This window comes from Schistocerca gregaria, unplaced genomic scaffold (genome assembly GCF_023897955.1).
Source record: "Schistocerca gregaria isolate iqSchGreg1 unplaced genomic scaffold, iqSchGreg1.2 ptg000850l, whole genome shotgun sequence".
Lineage (NCBI taxonomy): Eukaryota > Metazoa > Arthropoda > Insecta > Orthoptera > Acrididae > Schistocerca > Schistocerca gregaria.
In genome coordinates this window covers 103050-121696 of record NW_026062212.1, presented here as the reverse complement: position 1 = coordinate 121696, position 18647 = coordinate 103050, and the positions used below count along the sequence as shown (strand labels likewise).

The following is an 18647-nucleotide window of genomic DNA, read 5'->3' as shown; positions in this document are numbered from 1 at the left end:
GACATTCATAGCTAGGAAGGTAACATCATCAGCGTAAGCTCGGCACACTATCTTCTGCCCGTGTATGTGGAGTCCTTGTAAACGTTCCGTCAAGGTGACTAGCAGCGGTTCGATCGCAATGGCAAACAGCGCCATCGACATAGGGCAGCCCTGCCTAACAGAACTGTTTATCGGGACGGCGCGACTTGGCTGACCGTTAACGACAAGTTTGGATGTACTATTCCGTAACAATTTCTGTATGATGCTGATGAACTGCGGAGGAAAACCCAGAGTCTGCATTATCTGGAAAAGGTAAGGATGGTTCACTCTGTCGAAAGCCTGTGCGAAATCTAAAGTTACGATAGCACATCGGATTTTGCAAGCGTCCGCAACAGAAATCACATCTCGATAGTCTGATAATGTCTGATATATAGCTCTGTCCTTTCCAACACTCGTTTGATGTGATCCAATGACGGTATGCATCACAGTTTTCATTCTCGTTGCGAGAATGCGAGCAAAAATTTTGTAGTCGCTGTTGAGCAACGTAATGGGTCGCAAAGTTGCGACGGTGTTATTGCTCGTCCGTTTCGGGAGTAAGACCACAAGTCCTTCACTGAATGGCGGAGGAATGGGCATGTCCGGTTGGAGAAGTTCGTTGCAGAGCACCGTCAGCTTTGTCTTCAGTTGTGGCCAGAAGACTTGATAAAGTTCCACCGGGAGACCGTCACATCCGGGAGATTTGTTTTTTGGACTGTGGAACACCACATCTTCCAGTTCATTTTCCGTTACATCGGTGACGAGTTCGGCTACATCCGCAGGGCGAAGCCTGTGCGTTAAGCTGCTCCGGAACTCTGCAAGGGCTTCGTCGTCGGTAGGTTTATTGGACATCAAGTCAGTGTAATAAGTTTGAACGGCGTCTCTGATATCGTGTTGCCGAGTTAGAATCGTGCCGTCTTCGGATTGTAGTTCAGTTAAGATCTTTGTCCGTGCTCGTTTAGTTTCACGTATCAGGTGATAAATGGATGGCTGTTCGCCTTTTGCCATAGTCGAAACCCGACCTCTAATTTTGTAACCTTCCATCTGTTTTCGTTTCAAAAGTAATATTTTTGCTTGCAGTCTTTTAATGCGGGGGTAGTTGTCAATCACAGTGGCATCAAGAGTATATAAGTCTCGAAGACATTGATAATAAAACTCCATCGTTCTCTTAAACCACCAGTTCTTATTCCGGGAATATTGTATCATGGATTTACGAATTTTCGGTTTAGCGCATTCGAGCCACCATTGCAATGCCGAGCCGTACGTACTGAATTTGGCTTCACTTTCATTCCACGCTCGAGTGAAGGCTTCTCTGCATTCAGGATCGTCTAAATGTGCAACATTTAGTTTCCATAGTCCTTTGCCTCGGTAGGTTTCCTGTTTCCCCAAATTCAGCGTGCAAATATAAGCCGCATGGTCGGAGAAACTGGTTGGCCAGACCTCAGTTTGTAAAATTCGCTGTCTGAGAGTGTCCGATACGTAAATGCGGTCCAATCTACTCGCTGAATGATTCGTGACGTGAGTAAAACCAGGTGTTGTACCAAACTTGTGCTCCCACGTATCGACTAAACGTAAATCCTTGACGATCTGTTCTAATTCAATCGATTTATTGAAATGCGGCGTCTGATCTTTGGCGTTAAGTACACAGTTAAAATCTCCCGCCAATATTAGGTGGTCATATTGTGTTGCAAAAAGCGGAAGTATTTCTTCCTTGAAAAAGTCCGCTCGGCGTCGCCTATTAGTTGAGCCGGATGGTGCATACAGATTTAGGAGTCTAACATTTTTGATAGTCACGCCAATTCCCCTACAACTTATGAGTCGTTCTACATTTTGGACGATAATTCCTTCTTTCGTGAGAATAGCGGTGCCTAAATCGGAACCGTGTCCCGGATTGGCCGTCACATTATAACCGGGAATGTGGTTCAAAGCAATGTCGGCGACCTCCTGAAGCAAGAGGATATCAATGTCGGCGGCGTATAAGAGGTCTACGATGTTGTCGAGTTTGAGGGAACTGCGGATTTTATTTATATTTAATGTACCAATTTTATACGCCTGCTGATCAGTCATTCACGCTCTTACGAGAGTAAGAAGGAATCGGCGCCGTTTTAAAAGAAGTCAGAGTCCTCTTCTTTGTTTGCCTGCCGTGGATCCAGTAACTTATCATCATGTGCCGGTTCTACTGCCGTAGAAGGCTGTTCGGGAAATCGGGAAGTGACTGGAATATCAGTTGCATCAGCGTCCATGTGTTCGACCTCTGGTTCCGCCGCCCAGTCTATAGTGCTGGGGTTCTTGGACGCAAGAGGATGATGTTGTCGTTGTTCTTTTAAACAATGATCAACATCGTCACTGCACATGGGAGACACCTGGCCGGTAGCATCGCGAGAGGGCTCAGTTAGCGTGATTGCACGATCTTCATCCCGCAGGTGTGCAGAAGTTAGCGCCTGTTGTCGGGAGGATTCTGGTGATTTTGCACTGACTTTGTCCATGATTTGCTGCACCTTTCCCCGCAACGACGCCGCCGCCTCTTCCGCACCCTGGCGGGCGATTCTGCGTTTCTTGTTCTTCCGCGGGGATTTAGCAGGTGGACAACGCTCATCGGAATCCGAGATTTCATGGTGGGGTTGTGGGGAACGACATTCAGCAGTCACAGTCCTGACCTGCGTCTCTGAGGAGGTGGAATTTTGTTCTGTTGACAGAGTCGGGGACTGCGCTACGGAATCAACCACGTCACTCACACTCAGGTGTTGCTCTTGTCGCTCAGAAATGTCAACAAGTTGCTCGGCCGTTGGAGGAAGGGTTGGTTGGGGGCGAATGTCTACTTCGGTATCCATGGGCAGTTGGTCGGTCGGTTGGTCGCGAGCCACCGAAGCGTAAGTGGTGGACAAAATAGTCATCTCCGCGGACTTCACCGGTTCACCTGTCGGCAGCTGCACAACACGTCTTTGAATACATTCAGAACGAATATGACCTGGAGAATTGCAAGCTGCACACGTTCGTGGTTGACCATCATAAATGACGATACCTCGATAACCGCAAACGTTAATGTAAGACGGAATATGTCGTAATAAGTCCACCTTCAACTGCCTGACACCGTTCAAAACCGGATATTTGTGAGCACCGGACCATTTTTCTGCAAAATTACTGAGGACCTTCCCAAAGGGTGCAATAACAAGATTGATCGCATCTGTAGGAACTTCAAAGGGTAGCTCAAAAATTCGAATTGTTCGAATACCAAGTCCCACATGATCGACAGTAACTTCGCCAATATTTCCATCACTGTGTTTAAACTTAAGCTTACCACCGGTATTATTGACAACTCGTTCGCATAACTCAGGGGTTTTCAGCTTCAAGTACATCACACTACTCACAATTGACAAGTGAAAACCAACAGTATCTTCAAACGGAACTTGAACAACTTCCTCTAACCAATCCTCAATTTCGAAAGATTTAGGTCGAGCAAAACGTCGATCAAAGGTAAATTTCAGAGTGTCCTTTCTACTAAGTTGAGCCATTACTGCATTTTCGAACGTTGACAGAATATCTAACTACTGCGAAGCGCCGGCGAAAACGCACAGACTTACACAGCGGATGTAAACAAAGCCAGCCGCAGAGCGAAGCACAGCACGACGAACCGCTCGCCACCGCCGCTGCAGGCAGACATCCATTAGGCCACAGAGGCTGGCTGGAGCGGTGTTGGCGGTGTGCTTGCTAAAATGAACACTTGCGAAGTTTACCCTTCCTGGTGCGCTCCCCTACGTCTGCAGAGAGTCAGGACGTCGCATGAGCCTTTCTTGTGTTCATGTACATACTCAGATGTATCGAAGTCCATGCACCTACTTTCTGCTGGCAATTCTTATACCTGCCGCCTTAGGCTGTAGCGTATCTGAACTCCAAGTCCTGCACACAAGACAGTTGACTGACTATTCATATGTGTCATACTGTTTAGCAACAAGTAATTTTAAAATAGCGTTTCCTTTCGCAGCGCCATCGCGCTTCGAAACATTTTCGCAGCTAAGAATTCGATTGATAATGGCCGTAGTTTCGTTTCAGCTAGTCAGTAAGTGCATATTTTCATATCTTCGTGATATCTGGGATACCTGTAAACACTCAGGAAGGCCAACTTTCTCAACTATTACATCTGTACGTGGTGAGAGAGATTTTGCCCCAGTGAGTAAAACGTGTACCTCTGGTGGGACTCGAACCCACAATCCCCGGTTTAGGAGACCGATGCCTTATCCATTAGGCCACAGAGGCTGGCTGGAGCGGTGTTGGCGGTGTGCTTGCTAAAATGAACACTTGCGAAGTTTACCCTTCCTGGTGCGCTCCCCTACGTCTGCAGAGAGTCAGGACGTCGCATGAGCCTTTCTTGTGTTCATGTACATACTCAGATGTATCGAAGTCCATGCACCTACTTTCTGCTGGCAATTCTTATACCTGCCGCCTTAGGCTGTAGCGTATCTGAACTCCAAGTCCTGCACACAAGACAGTTGACTGACTATTCATATGTGTCATACTGTTTAGCAACAAGTAATTTTAAAATAGCGTTTCCTTTCGCAGCGCCATCGCGCTTCGAAACATTTTCGCAGCTAAGAATTCGATTGATAATGGCCGTAGTTTCGTTTCAGCTAGTCAGTAAGTGCATATTTTCATATCTTCGTGATATCTGGGATACCTGTAAACACTCAGGAAGGCCAACTTTCTCAACTATTACATCTGTACGTGGTGAGAGAGATTTTGCCCCAGTGAGTAAAACGTGTACCTCTGGTGGGACTCGAACCCACAATCCCCGGTTTAGGAGACCGATGCCTTATCCATTAGGCCACAGAGGCTGGCTGGAGCGGTGTTGGCGGTGTGCTTGCTAAAATGAACACTTGCGAAGTTTACCCTTCCTGGTGCGCTCCCCTACGTCTGCAGAGAGTCAGGACGTCGCATGAGCCTTTCTTGTGTTCATGTACATACTCAGATGTATCGAAGTCCATGCACCTACTTTCTGCTGGCAATTCTTATACCTGCCGCCTTAGGCTGTAGCGTATCTGAACTCCAAGTCCTGCACACAAGACAGTTGACTGACTATTCATATGTGTCATACTGTTTAGCAACAAGTAATTTTAAAATAGCGTTTCCTTTCGCAGCGCCATCGCGCTTCGAAACATTTTCGCAGCTAAGAATTCGATTGATAATGGCCGTAGTTTCGTTTCAGCTAGTCAGTAAGTGCATATTTTCATATCTTCGTGATATCTGGGATACCTGTAAACACTCAGGAAGGCCAACTTTCTCAACTATTACATCTGTACGTGGTGAGAGAGATTTTGCCCCAGTGAGTAAAACGTGTACCTCTGGTGGGACTCGAACCCACAATCCCCGGTTTAGGAGACCGATGCCTTATCCATTAGGCCACAGAGGCTGGCTGGAGCGGTGTTGGCGGTGTGCTTGCTAAAATGAACACTTGCGAAGTTTACCCTTCCTGGTGCGCTCCCCTACGTCTGCAGAGAGTCAGGACGTCGCATGAGCCTTTCTTGTGTTCATGTACATACTCAGATGTATCGAAGTCCATGCACCTACTTTCTGCTGGCAATTCTTATACCTGCCGCCTTAGGCTGTAGCGTATCTGAACTCCAAGTCCTGCACACAAGACAGTTGACTGACTATTCATATGTGTCATACTGTTTAGCAACAAGTAATTTTAAAATAGCGTTTCCTTTCGCAGCGCCATCGCGCTTCGAAACATTTTCGCAGCTAAGAATTCGATTGATAATGGCCGTAGTTTCGTTTCAGCTAGTCAGTAAGTGCATATTTTCATATCTTCGTGATATCTGGGATACCTGTAAACACTCAGGAAGGCCAACTTTCTCAACTATTACATCTGTACGTGGTGAGAGAGATTTTGCCCCAGTGAGTAAAACGTGTACCTCTGGTGGGACTCGAACCCACAATCCCCGGTTTAGGAGACCGATGCCTTATCCATTAGGCCACAGAGGCTGGCTGGAGCGGTGTTGGCGGTGTGCTTGCTAAAATGAACACTTGCGAAGTTTACCCTTCCTGGTGCGCTCCCCTACGTCTGCAGAGAGTCAGGACGTCGCATGAGCCTTTCTTGTGTTCATGTACATACTCAGATGTATCGAAGTCCATGCACCTACTTTCTGCTGGCAATTCTTATACCTGCCGCCTTAGGCTGTAGCGTATCTGAACTCCAAGTCCTGCACACAAGACAGTTGACTGACTATTCATATGTGTCATACTGTTTAGCAACAAGTAATTTTAAAATAGCGTTTCCTTTCGCAGCGCCATCGCGCTTCGAAACATTTTCGCAGCTAAGAATTCGATTGATAATGGCCGTAGTTTCGTTTCAGCTAGTCAGTAAGTGCATATTTTCATATCTTCGTGATATCTGGGATACCTGTAAACACTCAGGAAGGCCAACTTTCTCAACTATTACATCTGTACGTGGTGAGAGAGATTTTGCCCCAGTGAGTAAAACGTGTACCTCTGGTGGGACTCGAACCCACAATCCCCGGTTTAGGAGACCGATGCCTTATCCATTAGGCCACAGAGGCTGGCTGGAGCGGTGTTGGCGGTGTGCTTGCTAAAATGAACACTTGCGAAGTTTACCCTTCCTGGTGCGCTCCCCTACGTCTGCAGAGAGTCAGGACGTCGCATGAGCCTTTCTTGTGTTCATGTACATACTCAGATGTATCGAAGTCCATGCACCTACTTTCTGCTGGCAATTCTTATACCTGCCGCCTTAGGCTGTAGCGTATCTGAACTCCAAGTCCTGCACACAAGACAGTTGACTGACTATTCATATGTGTCATACTGTTTAGCAACAAGTAATTTTAAAATAGCGTTTCCTTTCGCAGCGCCATCGCGCTTCGAAACATTTTCGCAGCTAAGAATTCGATTGATAATGGCCGTAGTTTCGTTTCAGCTAGTCAGTAAGTGCATATTTTCATATCTTCGTGATATCTGGGATACCTGTAAACACTCAGGAAGGCCAACTTTCTCAACTATTACATCTGTACGTGGTGAGAGAGATTTTGCCCCAGTGAGTAAAACGTGTACCTCTGGTGGGACTCGAACCCACAATCCCCGGTTTAGGAGACCGATGCCTTATCCATTAGGCCACAGAGGCTGGCTGGAGCGGTGTTGGCGGTGTGCTTGCTAAAATGAACACTTGCGAAGTTTACCCTTCCTGGTGCGCTCCCCTACGTCTGCAGAGAGTCAGGACGTCGCATGAGCCTTTCTTGTGTTCATGTACATACTCAGATGTATCGAAGTCCATGCCCCTACTTTCTGCTGGCAATTCTTATACCTGCCGCCTTAGGCTGTAGCGTATCTGAACTCCAAGTCCTGCACACAAGACAGTTGACTGACTATTCATATGTGTCATACTGTTTAGCAACAAGTAATTTTAAAATAGCGTTTCCTTTCGCAGCGCCATCGCGCTTCGAAACATTTTCGCAGCTAAGAATTCGATTGATAATGGCCGTAGTTTCGTTTCAGCTAGTCAGTAAGTGCATATTTTCATATCTTCGTGATATCTGGGATACCTGTAAACACTCAGGAAGGCCAACTTTCTCAACTATTACATCTGTACGTGGTGAGAGAGATTTTGCCCCAGTGAGTAAAACGTGTACCTCTGGTGGGACTCGAACCCACAATCCCCGGTTTAGGAGACCGATGCCTTATCCATTAGGCCACAGAGGCTGGCTGGAGCGGTGTTGGCGGTGTGCTTGCTAAAATGAACACTTGCGAAGTTTACCCTTCCTGGTGCGCTCCCCTACGTCTGCAGAGAGTCAGGACGTCGCATGAGCCTTTCTTGTGTTCATGTACATACTCAGATGTATCGAAGTCCATGCACCTACTTTCTGCTGGCAATTCTTATACCTGCCGCCTTAGGCTGTAGCGTATCTGAACTCCAAGTCCTGCACACAAGACAGTTGACTGACTATTCATATGTGTCATACTGTTTAGCAACAAGTAATTTTAAAATAGCGTTTCCTTTCGCAGCGCCATCGCGCTTCGAAACATTTTCGCAGCTAAGAATTCGATTGATAATGGCCGTAGTTTCGTTTCAGCTAGTCAGTAAGTGCATATTTTCATATCTTCGTGATATCTGGGATACCTGTAAACACTCAGGAAGGCCAACTTTCTCAACTATTACATCTGTACGTGGTGAGAGAGATTTTGCCCCAGTGAGTAAAACGTGTACCTCTGGTGGGACTCGAACCCACAATCCCCGGTTTAGGAGACCGATGCCTTATCCATTAGGCCACAGAGGCTGGCTGGAGCGGTGTTGGCGGTGTGCTTGCTAAAATGAACACTTGCGAAGTTTACCCTTCCTGGTGCGCTCCCCTACGTCTGCAGAGAGTCAGGACGTCGCATGAGCCTTTCTTGTGTTCATGTACATACTCAGATGTATCGAAGTCCATGCACCTACTTTCTGCTGGCAATTCTTATACCTGCCGCCTTAGGCTGTAGCGTATCTGAACTCCAAGTCCTGCACACAAGACAGTTGACTGACTATTCATATGTGTCATACTGTTTAGCAACAAGTAATTTTAAAATAGCGTTTCCTTTCGCAGCGCCATCGCGCTTCGAAACATTTTCGCAGCTAAGAATTCGATTGATAATGGCCGTAGTTTCGTTTCAGCTAGTCAGTAAGTGCATATTTTCATATCTTCGTGATATCTGGGATACCTGTAAACACTCAGGAAGGCCAACTTTCTCAACTATTACATCTGTACGTGGTGAGAGAGATTTTGCCCCAGTGAGTAAAACGTGTACCTCTGGTGGGACTCGAACCCACAATCCCCGGTTTAGGAGACCGATGCCTTATCCATTAGGCCACAGAGGCTGGCTGGAGCGGTGTTGGCGGTGTGCTTGCTAAAATGAACACTTGCGAAGTTTACCCTTCCTGGTGCGCTCCCCTACGTCTGCAGAGAGTCAGGACGTCGCATGAGCCTTTCTTGTGTTCATGTACATACTCAGATGTATCGAAGTCCATGCACCTACTTTCTGCTGGCAATTCTTATACCTGCCGCCTTAGGCTGTAGCGTATCTGAACTCCAAGTCCTGCACACAAGACAGTTGACTGACTATTCATATGTGTCATACTGTTTAGCAACAAGTAATTTTAAAATAGCGTTTCCTTTCGCAGCGCCATCGCGCTTCGAAACATTTTCGCAGCTAAGAATTCGATTGATAATGGCCGTAGTTTCGTTTCAGCTAGTCAGTAAGTGCATATTTTCATATCTTCGTGATATCTGGGATACCTGTAAACACTCAGGAAGGCCAACTTTCTCAACTATTACATCTGTACGTGGTGAGAGAGATTTTGCCCCAGTGAGTAAAACGTGTACCTCTGGTGGGACTCGAACCCACAATCCCCGGTTTAGGAGACCGATGCCTTATCCATTAGGCCACAGAGGCTGGCTGGAGCGGTGTTGGCGGTGTGCTTGCTAAAATGAACACTTGCGAAGTTTACCCTTCCTGGTGCGCTCCCCTACGTCTGCAGAGAGTCAGGACGTCGCATGAGCCTTTCTTGTGTTCATGTACATACTCAGATGTATCGAAGTCCATGCACCTACTTTCTGCTGGCAATTCTTATACCTGCCGCCTTAGGCTGTAGCGTATCTGAACTCCAAGTCCTGCACACAAGACAGTTGACTGACTATTCATATGTGTCATACTGTTTAGCAACAAGTAATTTTAAAATAGCGTTTCCTTTCGCAGCGCCATCGCGCTTCGAAACATTTTCGCAGCTAAGAATTCGATTGATAATGGCCGTAGTTTCGTTTCAGCTAGTCAGTAAGTGCATATTTTCATATCTTCGTGATATCTGGGATACCTGTAAACACTCAGGAAGGCCAACTTTCTCAACTATTACATCTGTACGTGGTGAGAGAGATTTTGCCCCAGTGAGTAAAACGTGTACCTCTGGTGGGACTCGAACCCACAATCCCCGGTTTAGGAGACCGATGCCTTATCCATTAGGCCACAGAGGCTGGCTGGAGCGGTGTTGGCGGTGTGCTTGCTAAAATGAACACTTGCGAAGTTTACCCTTCCTGGTGCGCTCCCCTACGTCTGCAGAGAGTCAGGACGTCGCATGAGCCTTTCTTGTGTTCATGTACATACTCAGATGTATCGAAGTCCATGCACCTACTTTCTGCTGGCAATTCTTATACCTGCCGCCTTAGGCTGTAGCGTATCTGAACTCCAAGTCCTGCACACAAGACAGTTGACTGACTATTCATATGTGTCATACTGTTTAGCAACAAGTAATTTTAAAATAGCGTTTCCTTTCGCAGCGCCATCGCGCTTCGAAACATTTTCGCAGCTAAGAATTCGATTGATAATGGCCGTAGTTTCGTTTCAGCTAGTCAGTAAGTGCATATTTTCATATCTTCGTGATATCTGGGATACCTGTAAACACTCAGGAAGGCCAACTTTCTCAACTATTACATCTGTACGTGGTGAGAGAGATTTTGCCCCAGTGAGTAAAACGTGTACCTCTGGTGGGACTCGAACCCACAATCCCCGGTTTAGGAGACCGATGCCTTATCCATTAGGCCACAGAGGCTGGCTGGAGCGGTGTTGGCGGTGTGCTTGCTAAAATGAACACTTGCGAAGTTTACCCTTCCTGGTGCGCTCCCCTACGTCTGCAGAGAGTCAGGACGTCGCATGAGCCTTTCTTGTGTTCATGTACATACTCAGATGTATCGAAGTCCATGCACCTACTTTCTGCTGGCAATTCTTATACCTGCCGCCTTAGGCTGTAGCGTATCTGAACTCCAAGTCCTGCACACAAGACAGTTGACTGACTATTCATATGTGTCATACTGTTTAGCAACAAGTAATTTTAAAATAGCGTTTCCTTTCGCAGCGCCATCGCGCTTCGAAACATTTTCGCAGCTAAGAATTCGATTGATAATGGCCGTAGTTTCGTTTCAGCTAGTCAGTAAGTGCATATTTTCATATCTTCGTGATATCTGGGATACCTGTAAACACTCAGGAAGGCCAACTTTCTCAACTATTACATCTGTACGTGGTGAGAGAGATTTTGCCCCAGTGAGTAAAACGTGTACCTCTGGTGGGACTCGAACCCACAATCCCCGGTTTAGGAGACCGATGCCTTATCCATTTTTTTTTTTTTTTTTTTTTTTTTTTACCCCTTCTTTGGGCTTATTGATAATGTGAAAAAAGAATGAAGTCTTCAGTAGGTAGAAACAGAAGTTATGTTCAGTTTGTTTCCTTCTTCATCGCTGTTTTTTGTTGTCACACTTAAAGCAAATAGTCTTCCTTGACAACGAAACGTCAGAGGGCATTTCGAAACTGCCTCTTCTCTCTGAAAATGCTTAAAAAACAAACCATATTCGGTGAGAAGCAACTATTTATAATGGCTTCTTGAAAAATAAATTAATAAACGTTGAACTCAAAGAACGGCAATTCCGGTAAAAACTAAATTTTTTTTTTTTTTTTTTTTTTTTTTTTTTTTTTTTTTTTCCACGATTGTTAAGTAAGTTAGTAGTTGTGAACACTCTCTTACGTTTGTCTTCTGTGTCCGCAGATATTTCTTGTTAATTCTTTTACATCAAGGTCTTGATTAAAAAATTTGCGTATGTTTCTTTATATTTACTAGTCTTCAGTAACATGTGATGCTCAGTTAGCAGAGAGATCCAAAAATCCTCTTGGCTTTTCTCTTCCTTCGTGAAGAGGTAATGGACCGTTGCCGCTTTCAGCCAATTGACTGCGTTGCGTTTCGTGTTAGGAAAGGGTACATCATCCGGTGTCAAAAAGTCCGCAGGCGTTATAGCGTTAGGTGACGTTCGAAGGATGAGTGCCAGCTTTCGTCGGACATTCAGCCAGATATCTTTAACCTTGTCGCACACGAAACGATGTTCTTCGTTATCAATTAAACTACACGTTGCACACAAAGGCGAATCCGCTAAGTGGATCGAATGAAGTTTCGAGTTAGTTGCAACTTTCCTATTTACAACAAAGTACCATGTTGCTTTCAGATGAGTAGCTAAGTTACGGTTATGAATATTTGCCCATATCACTTTCCAGTTAGAACATGGATAGTTTTGTTCTATTTTGTTGTTCTTCTTTTCTCCCATCAATTTGCCATATATTTCTTTTACGTTTGTCATGTCTTTTTCCGGAATTCTTGAACGTAGGTAGCTATATTCTATTAAAAACCATCGTAAATGGTAAAGTCCGCTCGGTATGTGCTGCACATTAATGGGTGGAGAGAGGTCATCTGGAGCTATTTCAGATAGCAAGTGCGCGGCGATACAGCTGCCGGATTGTCTCCATTGTTGAAACGTATTGGAGATGTACAGAGCCTGCGACTTTTTAGTAACATTCGTTAAGTTTAAGCCGCCATTATTAGTGGCGAGCGTCAGAGTGTCATACTGGATTTTAAATATGTGGCCACGGCTCACAAAATAGCCTATTGCTGACATAATTTGTTTGGCGATGCCGGCGGGTATTGGCAGTATCTGGGCGACATAATTGACTTTGGAAGTAATAGAGACGTTCGCTAAAGACACTCTCTGAATTTCATTTAATTGTCGAATACTATGTGTCCGTACACTAGCTCGTATGGTAGTTAGTACTTGTCTATAGTTGGCCGCAATAGTTTGACGTATATTTTTTCGGAAATCAATGCCGAGACACTTCAAGGCTGTTAGCTCACGTAACTGACCGTGTGTGCGCATGCCAATGCCACATCCGATATTGAATATGCCGGACTTGGTTTTGTTTAACCTCGCGGCTGACGCTCGTTCGTATTTTTCTATTATGTGCATTGCCGTCTCGACTTCCGCTACATTCATAACGAGAAACCCAACATCGTCCGCATAAGCTTTACATATTATTTTGTTTCCTCGTATTTGCAATCCTTGTAACCGCTGAGTCAAGGTAGCGAGCAAAGGTTCGATGGCCATGGCAAAAAGTGCCATGGACAACGGACAACCTTGCCTGACGGAACATGCGATCTCGACTGGCCGGCTAGGCTGTCCATTTATGATGATTCTGGAGGAGTTATTCGTTACCAAACGTCGTATGAGGTCGACGAATCTCGGCGGAAAACCCATTGCGCCCATCGTTTTCAGGAGGTAGGAGTGGCTGATCCTGTCGAAGGCTTTATCGAAATCTAACGACACGATGGCACATTTTAGTCGACATACTTCTGCTATTGAAATTATGTCGCGGTAGTCGGACAGCGTCTGCTGAATTTTCCTATCTTTGCCCACGCTAGACTGATATGGGCCGGTGACGCTGGCCATTACATTTTTAAGTCTGTGGGCTAAGAGCCGCGAAAAAATTTTATAGTCACTGTTCAACAGAGTGATTGGTCTCAAATTTCCAATTTTCTTGCCAGCCGATTTTTTTGCGATTAACACTATCATACCTTCACGAAAATCTTTCGGTATCTCCTTATTGAGGTTCAGAAGTTCATTACAGATGCATGTAATTCTATGTTTTATATGTTCCCAGAAGACTTGATAAAATTCTGCTGGTATGCCGTCAGCTCCAGGGGATTTATTTTTTGCACTTTGATAGACAGCATAGTGTACATCGTCTTCGGTCGCCTCCGCTATTAGAGCTTCCGCGTACGCGTTACCAACGCGTCCTTGCAGGTGGGTCAGTAAATCGTCCTGTGCTTTTTCGTCTACCTCTTTATGTGAAAACAAGTTGTCGAAATGGGTTAGTATTTCTGCTTTTATGTCGTTGTGCATTGTCAAGGTGGTTCCATTATCAGTTTTAAGCTCCGTCAGTATTTTGCGGAATCCTCGTTTACTTTCACGAATCACATGATATATCGAAGTGGCTTCTTTTTGCGCCACAGTCTCTGCTCTTGACCTTATTTGGTATCCTTCAAGCTGTTGTCGCCTTAATGTCAGTATTTTTGCCTGGAATTTTTTAATTCTCCCATGGTTCCCAATAGCTGTAGCACCTTGCAGGTAGAGTTCTCGGAGACAATGAAAGTAAAATTCTATCGTTCTTTTCCGCCAAAAGCTCTTCTCCCGGGAGTAGTTGATGAAACATCTCCGGATCTGAGGTTTGGCGCATTTGAGCCACCAATCCAAGGTCGAGTGGTAAGAGCTGAGTTTGGTCTCGCAGGCTCTCCAAGTGGTGAGAAAGGCTTCTCGACAGGCAGGATCTTTTAATTGTGAAACATTAAGTTTCCATGGCCCTTTATATCGACAGGTTCCTTGTCGTTCCAAATTTAATGTGCATATATATGCAGCGTGGTCCGAAAAAACGGTTGGCCAAACTTCAGACTGCAGGATGCGGTGTTTCAGATTGGGCGAGACATATATTCGATCCAACCGGCTCGCTGAATGATTAGTGAGGTGGGTAAAGCCGGGTGCCGCACCGTGCTTTTGCTCCCACGAATCAGTTAAACGGAGGTCGGTGACGATACGTTCCAGGTCCGGCGATTTGTTGTAGTTCGGAGTTTGGTCTTTGGCATGTATGACACTGTTAAAGTCGCCTCCAAGGATGGTATGGGTGCAGTGTACACCAAACAAAGGAACAATTCCCTCCTTAAAAAACTGTGCTCGTTGGCACCGATTGGTAGAACCAGATGGGGCATAGACATTAATAATCCTGGTGTTATAAAGCGTGCCGGCAATGCCTCTGCCGTTAGGCAGTTTTGTTACGTCTGTAATGACGACGCCCTCTTTGAAAAGAAATGCGGCACCCAAGTCACATCCAATTCCAGGATTGACTATAGCATTATACCCCTGTATGAAGTCAAGTTCGATGTTTGTTACTTCTTGTAAAAACAAAATGTCCACATCAGCTGCATACAGGAAATCTTTTAAATTTTGTAAATTAAATGGGCTACAAATTTTATTGATGTTCAGCGTAGCGATCTTATAGGCCTGCAACGGAACTACGTTAGCCAAGACGGGAGTGTAATTAGGAAAAACTCTGGCAACATATCATTTCGAAAAAACATTAAGAAATCTGACCCGAGAGACATGTGGACACAAGTCAGTAAAACCGTTCAGACTAGAAATATTCATGACTTGGGAAGGGATCAGTCGGCTTCTCCGTGTCTGGGACAGTATCCGTCGCGGCGATGACATTCAAGACGACGTCATCGCGTGGTGTGGCCATCGTGGTTACTGTAACGGTTCCTGTGGTGTCCATAATTTCGTCCTCCTTTGTAGTGTCGTCGACATCGTCTGCCCACGGATTCGACAGCCCTGTCATCGGTTCGTCATTAAGTGGTGCACTATATTCAGGTGTTTGCTGGTGATTTTTATCTTCGGTTCGGGTAATTGCTACGTCATCGGAGGGCAAACTGGCAGAACCGGAGGTACTATCCAAGGACACAGGGTCTTCGTTAGATGACTGCTGATTGCACTGCAAGTTCTCAGATGCAGATTGACGTATTTTGCCCCCTATGTGCTTCGCCTGTTCACGCAGTTGCGGTGCAGTCTGCTCTGCACCTTGACGCGCGATCCTCCGTTTTTTAGATTTCTTGGGAGATGCGTCTCGTGGTGGACTTTGGACGGTACCTGAAGAAGCCTCAGGTTGCAAAGTAGCACTACTCGAAGTGACTGACGCCAGGTTTGATTTCATTGCACTTGACGTGCTGTGGTCAGTGCCTAAGGCAGCTGCAGGATTCGGAAGAGCACCACTAGAAACGGCTGGTTGCGAGTCCGTTTTCTGTGCACCTGATACGCTTTTGATACCTCCTAAAGAAGCTCCAGGATGCAGAGGAGCACTACCCGAAGCGACTGAGGTCGCGTCCGTATCCATTGCCTCATTGGGCGATTCCACGGCGACAAGGGCAGGAGCAGATATGTCTTCGCAGGAGGGTTGAGTGTCTACAGATGCTACACCTGAGTCGGTCGGTTGGTCGGTCGCTTGTGGGTCGGTATTCGTAGTAACTTCGGTGGGCGCAGTGGCACTTGCAAAACCGCGCGCTACGGCGACATACGTCACGGGCAGCGTTGACATAGCAGGGGGCCTGACGGCATCGCCAGCAGGCAGTTGCGCCACTCGCCTTTGAACACATTCTGCACGAACGTGGCCTGGTAAATTGCAGACAGCACACGTTTTCGGTTGGTCATCATACATCACAACAGCTCTATATCCGCAGACGTTTATAAACGACGGAATGTGCTTCTGCAATTCGACTTTTAATTGGCGCACACCATTCAAAACAGGGAATTTGTGTGCAGCAGACCACCGTTCGGCAATATTACTCAAAACTTTCCCGTATGGAGCAATAACAGCATTTATCTGGTCACTTGTAATTTCAAAGGGAAGTTCAAAGACTCGCACGGTCCGAACACCTAGACCAGCATGGGCAACGGTAACCTCCCCAACATTTCCGTCAGCATGTTTAAATTTCAGAATGCCACCACAAGATCGAACTATCCTTTCACACAATTCTGGACTGGCAAGTTTCACGAAAACCACACTGTTCATAATCGAGAAATGGATGCCGATAATATCATCAAGTCCTATTTTAACATCATCCTCTAACCACTGTTCAACATCAAATGACCTCGGTCGGACAAAGTTGCGATCAAACGTGAATTTCAAAGTATCTTTTCGTTGCGGTTGCGACATCTCTTAATTCTTTTTCATGTCTACACAAATACTATAGACAGCGACGCGTTGCAGCAAGAGCAGAGACTTACCACGAGGAGCTAACGCAGCACAGCACACAGCACGGCACGTCCGACCTCCACCGCAGCCGCTGGCTGACTTTTGTCCATTAGGCCACAGAGGCTGGCTGGAGCGGTGTTGGCGGTGTGCTTGCTAAAATGAACACTTGCGAAGTTTACCCTTCCTGGTGCGCTCCCCTACGTCTGCAGAGAGTCAGGACGTCGCATGAGCCTTTCTTGTGTTCATGTACATACTCAGATGTATCGAAGTCCATGCACCTACTTTCTGCTGGCAATTCTTATACCTGCCGCCTTAGGCTGTAGCGTATCTGAACTCCAAGTCCTGCACACAAGACAGTTGACTGACTATTCATATGTGTCATACTGTTTAGCAACAAGTAATTTTAAAATAGCGTTTCCTTTCGCAGCGCCATCGCGCTTCGAAACATTTTCGCAGCTAAGAATTCGATTGATAATGGCCGTAGTTTCGTTTCAGCTAGTCAGTAAGTGCATATTTTCATATCTTCGTGATATCTGGGATACCTGTAAACACTCAGGAAGGCCAACTTTCTCAACTATTACATCTGTACGTGGTGAGAGAGATTTTGCCCCAGTGAGTAAAACGTGTACCTCTGGTGGGACTCGAACCCACAATCCCCGGTTTAGGAGACCGATGCCTTATCCATTAGGCCACAGAGGCTGGCTGGAGCGGTGTTGGCGGTGTGCTTGCTAAAATGAACACTTGCGAAGTTTACCCTTCCTGGTGCGCTCCCCTACGTCTGCAGAGAGTCAGGACGTCGCATGAGCCTTTCTTGTGTTCATGTACATACTCAGATGTATCGAAGTCCATGCACCTACTTTCTGCTGGCAATTCTTATACCTGCCGCCTTAGGCTGTAGCGTATCTGAACTCCAAGTCCTGCACACAAGACAGTTGACTGACTATTCATATGTGTCATACTGTTTAGCAACAAGTAATTTTAAAATAGCGTTTCCTTTCGCAGCGCCATCGCGCTTCGAAACATTTTCGCAGCTAAGAATTCGATTGATAATGGCCGTAGTTTCGTTTCAGCTAGTCAGTAAGTGCATATTTTCATATCTTCGTGATATCTGGGATACCTGTAAACACTCAGGAAGGCCAACTTTCTCAACTATTACATCTGTACGTGGTGAGAGAGATTTTGCCCCAGTGAGTAAAACGTGTACCTCTGGTGGGACTCGAACCCACACTCCCCGGTTTAGGAGACCGATGCCTTATCCATTAGGCCACAGAGGCTGGCTGGAGCGGTGTTGGCGGTGTGCTTGCTAAAATGAACACTTGCGAAGTTTACCCTTCCTGGTGCGCTCCCCTACGTCTGCAGAGAGTCAGGACGTCGCATGAGCCTTTCTTGTGTTCATGTACATACTCAGATGTATCGAAGTCCATGCACCTACTTTCTGCTGGCAATTCTTATACCTGCCGCCTTAGGCTGTAGCGTATCTGAACTCCAAGTCCTGCACACAAGACAGTTGACTGACTATTCATATGTGTCATACTGTTTAGCAACAAGTAATTTTAAAATAGCGTTTCCTTTCGCAGCGCCATCGCGCTTCGAAACATTTTCGCAGCTAAGAATTCGATTGATAATGGCCGTAGTTTCGTTTCAGCTAGTCAGTAAGTGCATATTTTCATATCTTCGTGATATCTGGGATACCTGTAAACACTCAGGAAGGCCAACTTTCTCAACTATTACATCTGTACGTGGTGAGAGAGATTTTGCCCCAGTGAGTAAAACGTGTACCTCTGGTGGGACTCGAACCCACAATCCCCGGTTTAGGAGACCGATGCCTTATCCATTAGGCCACAGAGGCTGGCTGGAGCGGTGTTGGCGGTGTGCTTGCTAAAATGAACACTTGCGAAGTTTACCCTTCCTGGTGCGCTCCCCTACGTCTGCAGAGAGTCAGGACGTCGCATGAGCCTTTCTTGTGTTCATGTACATACTCAGATGTATCGAAG

The 18647-nt window shown here is 46.1% G+C and overlaps 15 non-coding genes across 15 annotated transcripts; all 15 read right to left on the bottom strand.

Moving 5' to 3' along the window:
• Positions 1 to 4196: 4196 nt before the first annotated feature.
• Trnar-ccu (transfer RNA arginine (anticodon CCU)) lies at positions 4197 to 4269 on the bottom strand. The gene has a single exon. It is a non-coding gene; the product is annotated as a tRNA-Arg (tRNA).
• Positions 4270 to 4771: 502 nt separating this feature from the next.
• Positions 4772 to 4844, bottom strand: Trnar-ccu (transfer RNA arginine (anticodon CCU)). Its single transcript has one exon. It is a non-coding gene; the product is annotated as a tRNA-Arg (tRNA).
• A 502-nt stretch (positions 4845 to 5346) lies between these two features.
• Trnar-ccu (transfer RNA arginine (anticodon CCU)) lies at positions 5347 to 5419 on the bottom strand. The gene has a single exon. It is a non-coding gene; the product is annotated as a tRNA-Arg (tRNA).
• A 502-nt stretch (positions 5420 to 5921) lies between these two features.
• On the bottom strand, positions 5922 to 5994 carry Trnar-ccu (transfer RNA arginine (anticodon CCU)). Its single transcript has one exon. It is a non-coding gene; the product is annotated as a tRNA-Arg (tRNA).
• A 502-nt stretch (positions 5995 to 6496) lies between these two features.
• Trnar-ccu (transfer RNA arginine (anticodon CCU)) lies at positions 6497 to 6569 on the bottom strand. The gene has a single exon. It is a non-coding gene; the product is annotated as a tRNA-Arg (tRNA).
• A 502-nt stretch (positions 6570 to 7071) lies between these two features.
• Trnar-ccu (transfer RNA arginine (anticodon CCU)) lies at positions 7072 to 7144 on the bottom strand. The gene has a single exon. It is a non-coding gene; the product is annotated as a tRNA-Arg (tRNA).
• A 502-nt stretch (positions 7145 to 7646) lies between these two features.
• Positions 7647 to 7719, bottom strand: Trnar-ccu (transfer RNA arginine (anticodon CCU)). The gene has a single exon. It is a non-coding gene; the product is annotated as a tRNA-Arg (tRNA).
• A 502-nt stretch (positions 7720 to 8221) lies between these two features.
• Positions 8222 to 8294, bottom strand: Trnar-ccu (transfer RNA arginine (anticodon CCU)). The gene has a single exon. It is a non-coding gene; the product is annotated as a tRNA-Arg (tRNA).
• A 502-nt stretch (positions 8295 to 8796) lies between these two features.
• Trnar-ccu (transfer RNA arginine (anticodon CCU)) lies at positions 8797 to 8869 on the bottom strand. Its single transcript has one exon. It is a non-coding gene; the product is annotated as a tRNA-Arg (tRNA).
• Positions 8870 to 9371: 502 nt separating this feature from the next.
• On the bottom strand, positions 9372 to 9444 carry Trnar-ccu (transfer RNA arginine (anticodon CCU)). The gene has a single exon. It is a non-coding gene; the product is annotated as a tRNA-Arg (tRNA).
• Positions 9445 to 9946: 502 nt separating this feature from the next.
• Trnar-ccu (transfer RNA arginine (anticodon CCU)) lies at positions 9947 to 10019 on the bottom strand. Its single transcript has one exon. It is a non-coding gene; the product is annotated as a tRNA-Arg (tRNA).
• A 502-nt stretch (positions 10020 to 10521) lies between these two features.
• Trnar-ccu (transfer RNA arginine (anticodon CCU)) lies at positions 10522 to 10594 on the bottom strand. Its single transcript has one exon. It is a non-coding gene; the product is annotated as a tRNA-Arg (tRNA).
• A 6685-nt stretch (positions 10595 to 17279) lies between these two features.
• On the bottom strand, positions 17280 to 17352 carry Trnar-ccu (transfer RNA arginine (anticodon CCU)). Its single transcript has one exon. It is a non-coding gene; the product is annotated as a tRNA-Arg (tRNA).
• Positions 17353 to 17854: 502 nt separating this feature from the next.
• On the bottom strand, positions 17855 to 17927 carry Trnar-ccu (transfer RNA arginine (anticodon CCU)). Its single transcript has one exon. It is a non-coding gene; the product is annotated as a tRNA-Arg (tRNA).
• Positions 17928 to 18429: 502 nt separating this feature from the next.
• Positions 18430 to 18502, bottom strand: Trnar-ccu (transfer RNA arginine (anticodon CCU)). Its single transcript has one exon. It is a non-coding gene; the product is annotated as a tRNA-Arg (tRNA).
• Positions 18503 to 18647: the final 145 nt, after the last annotated feature.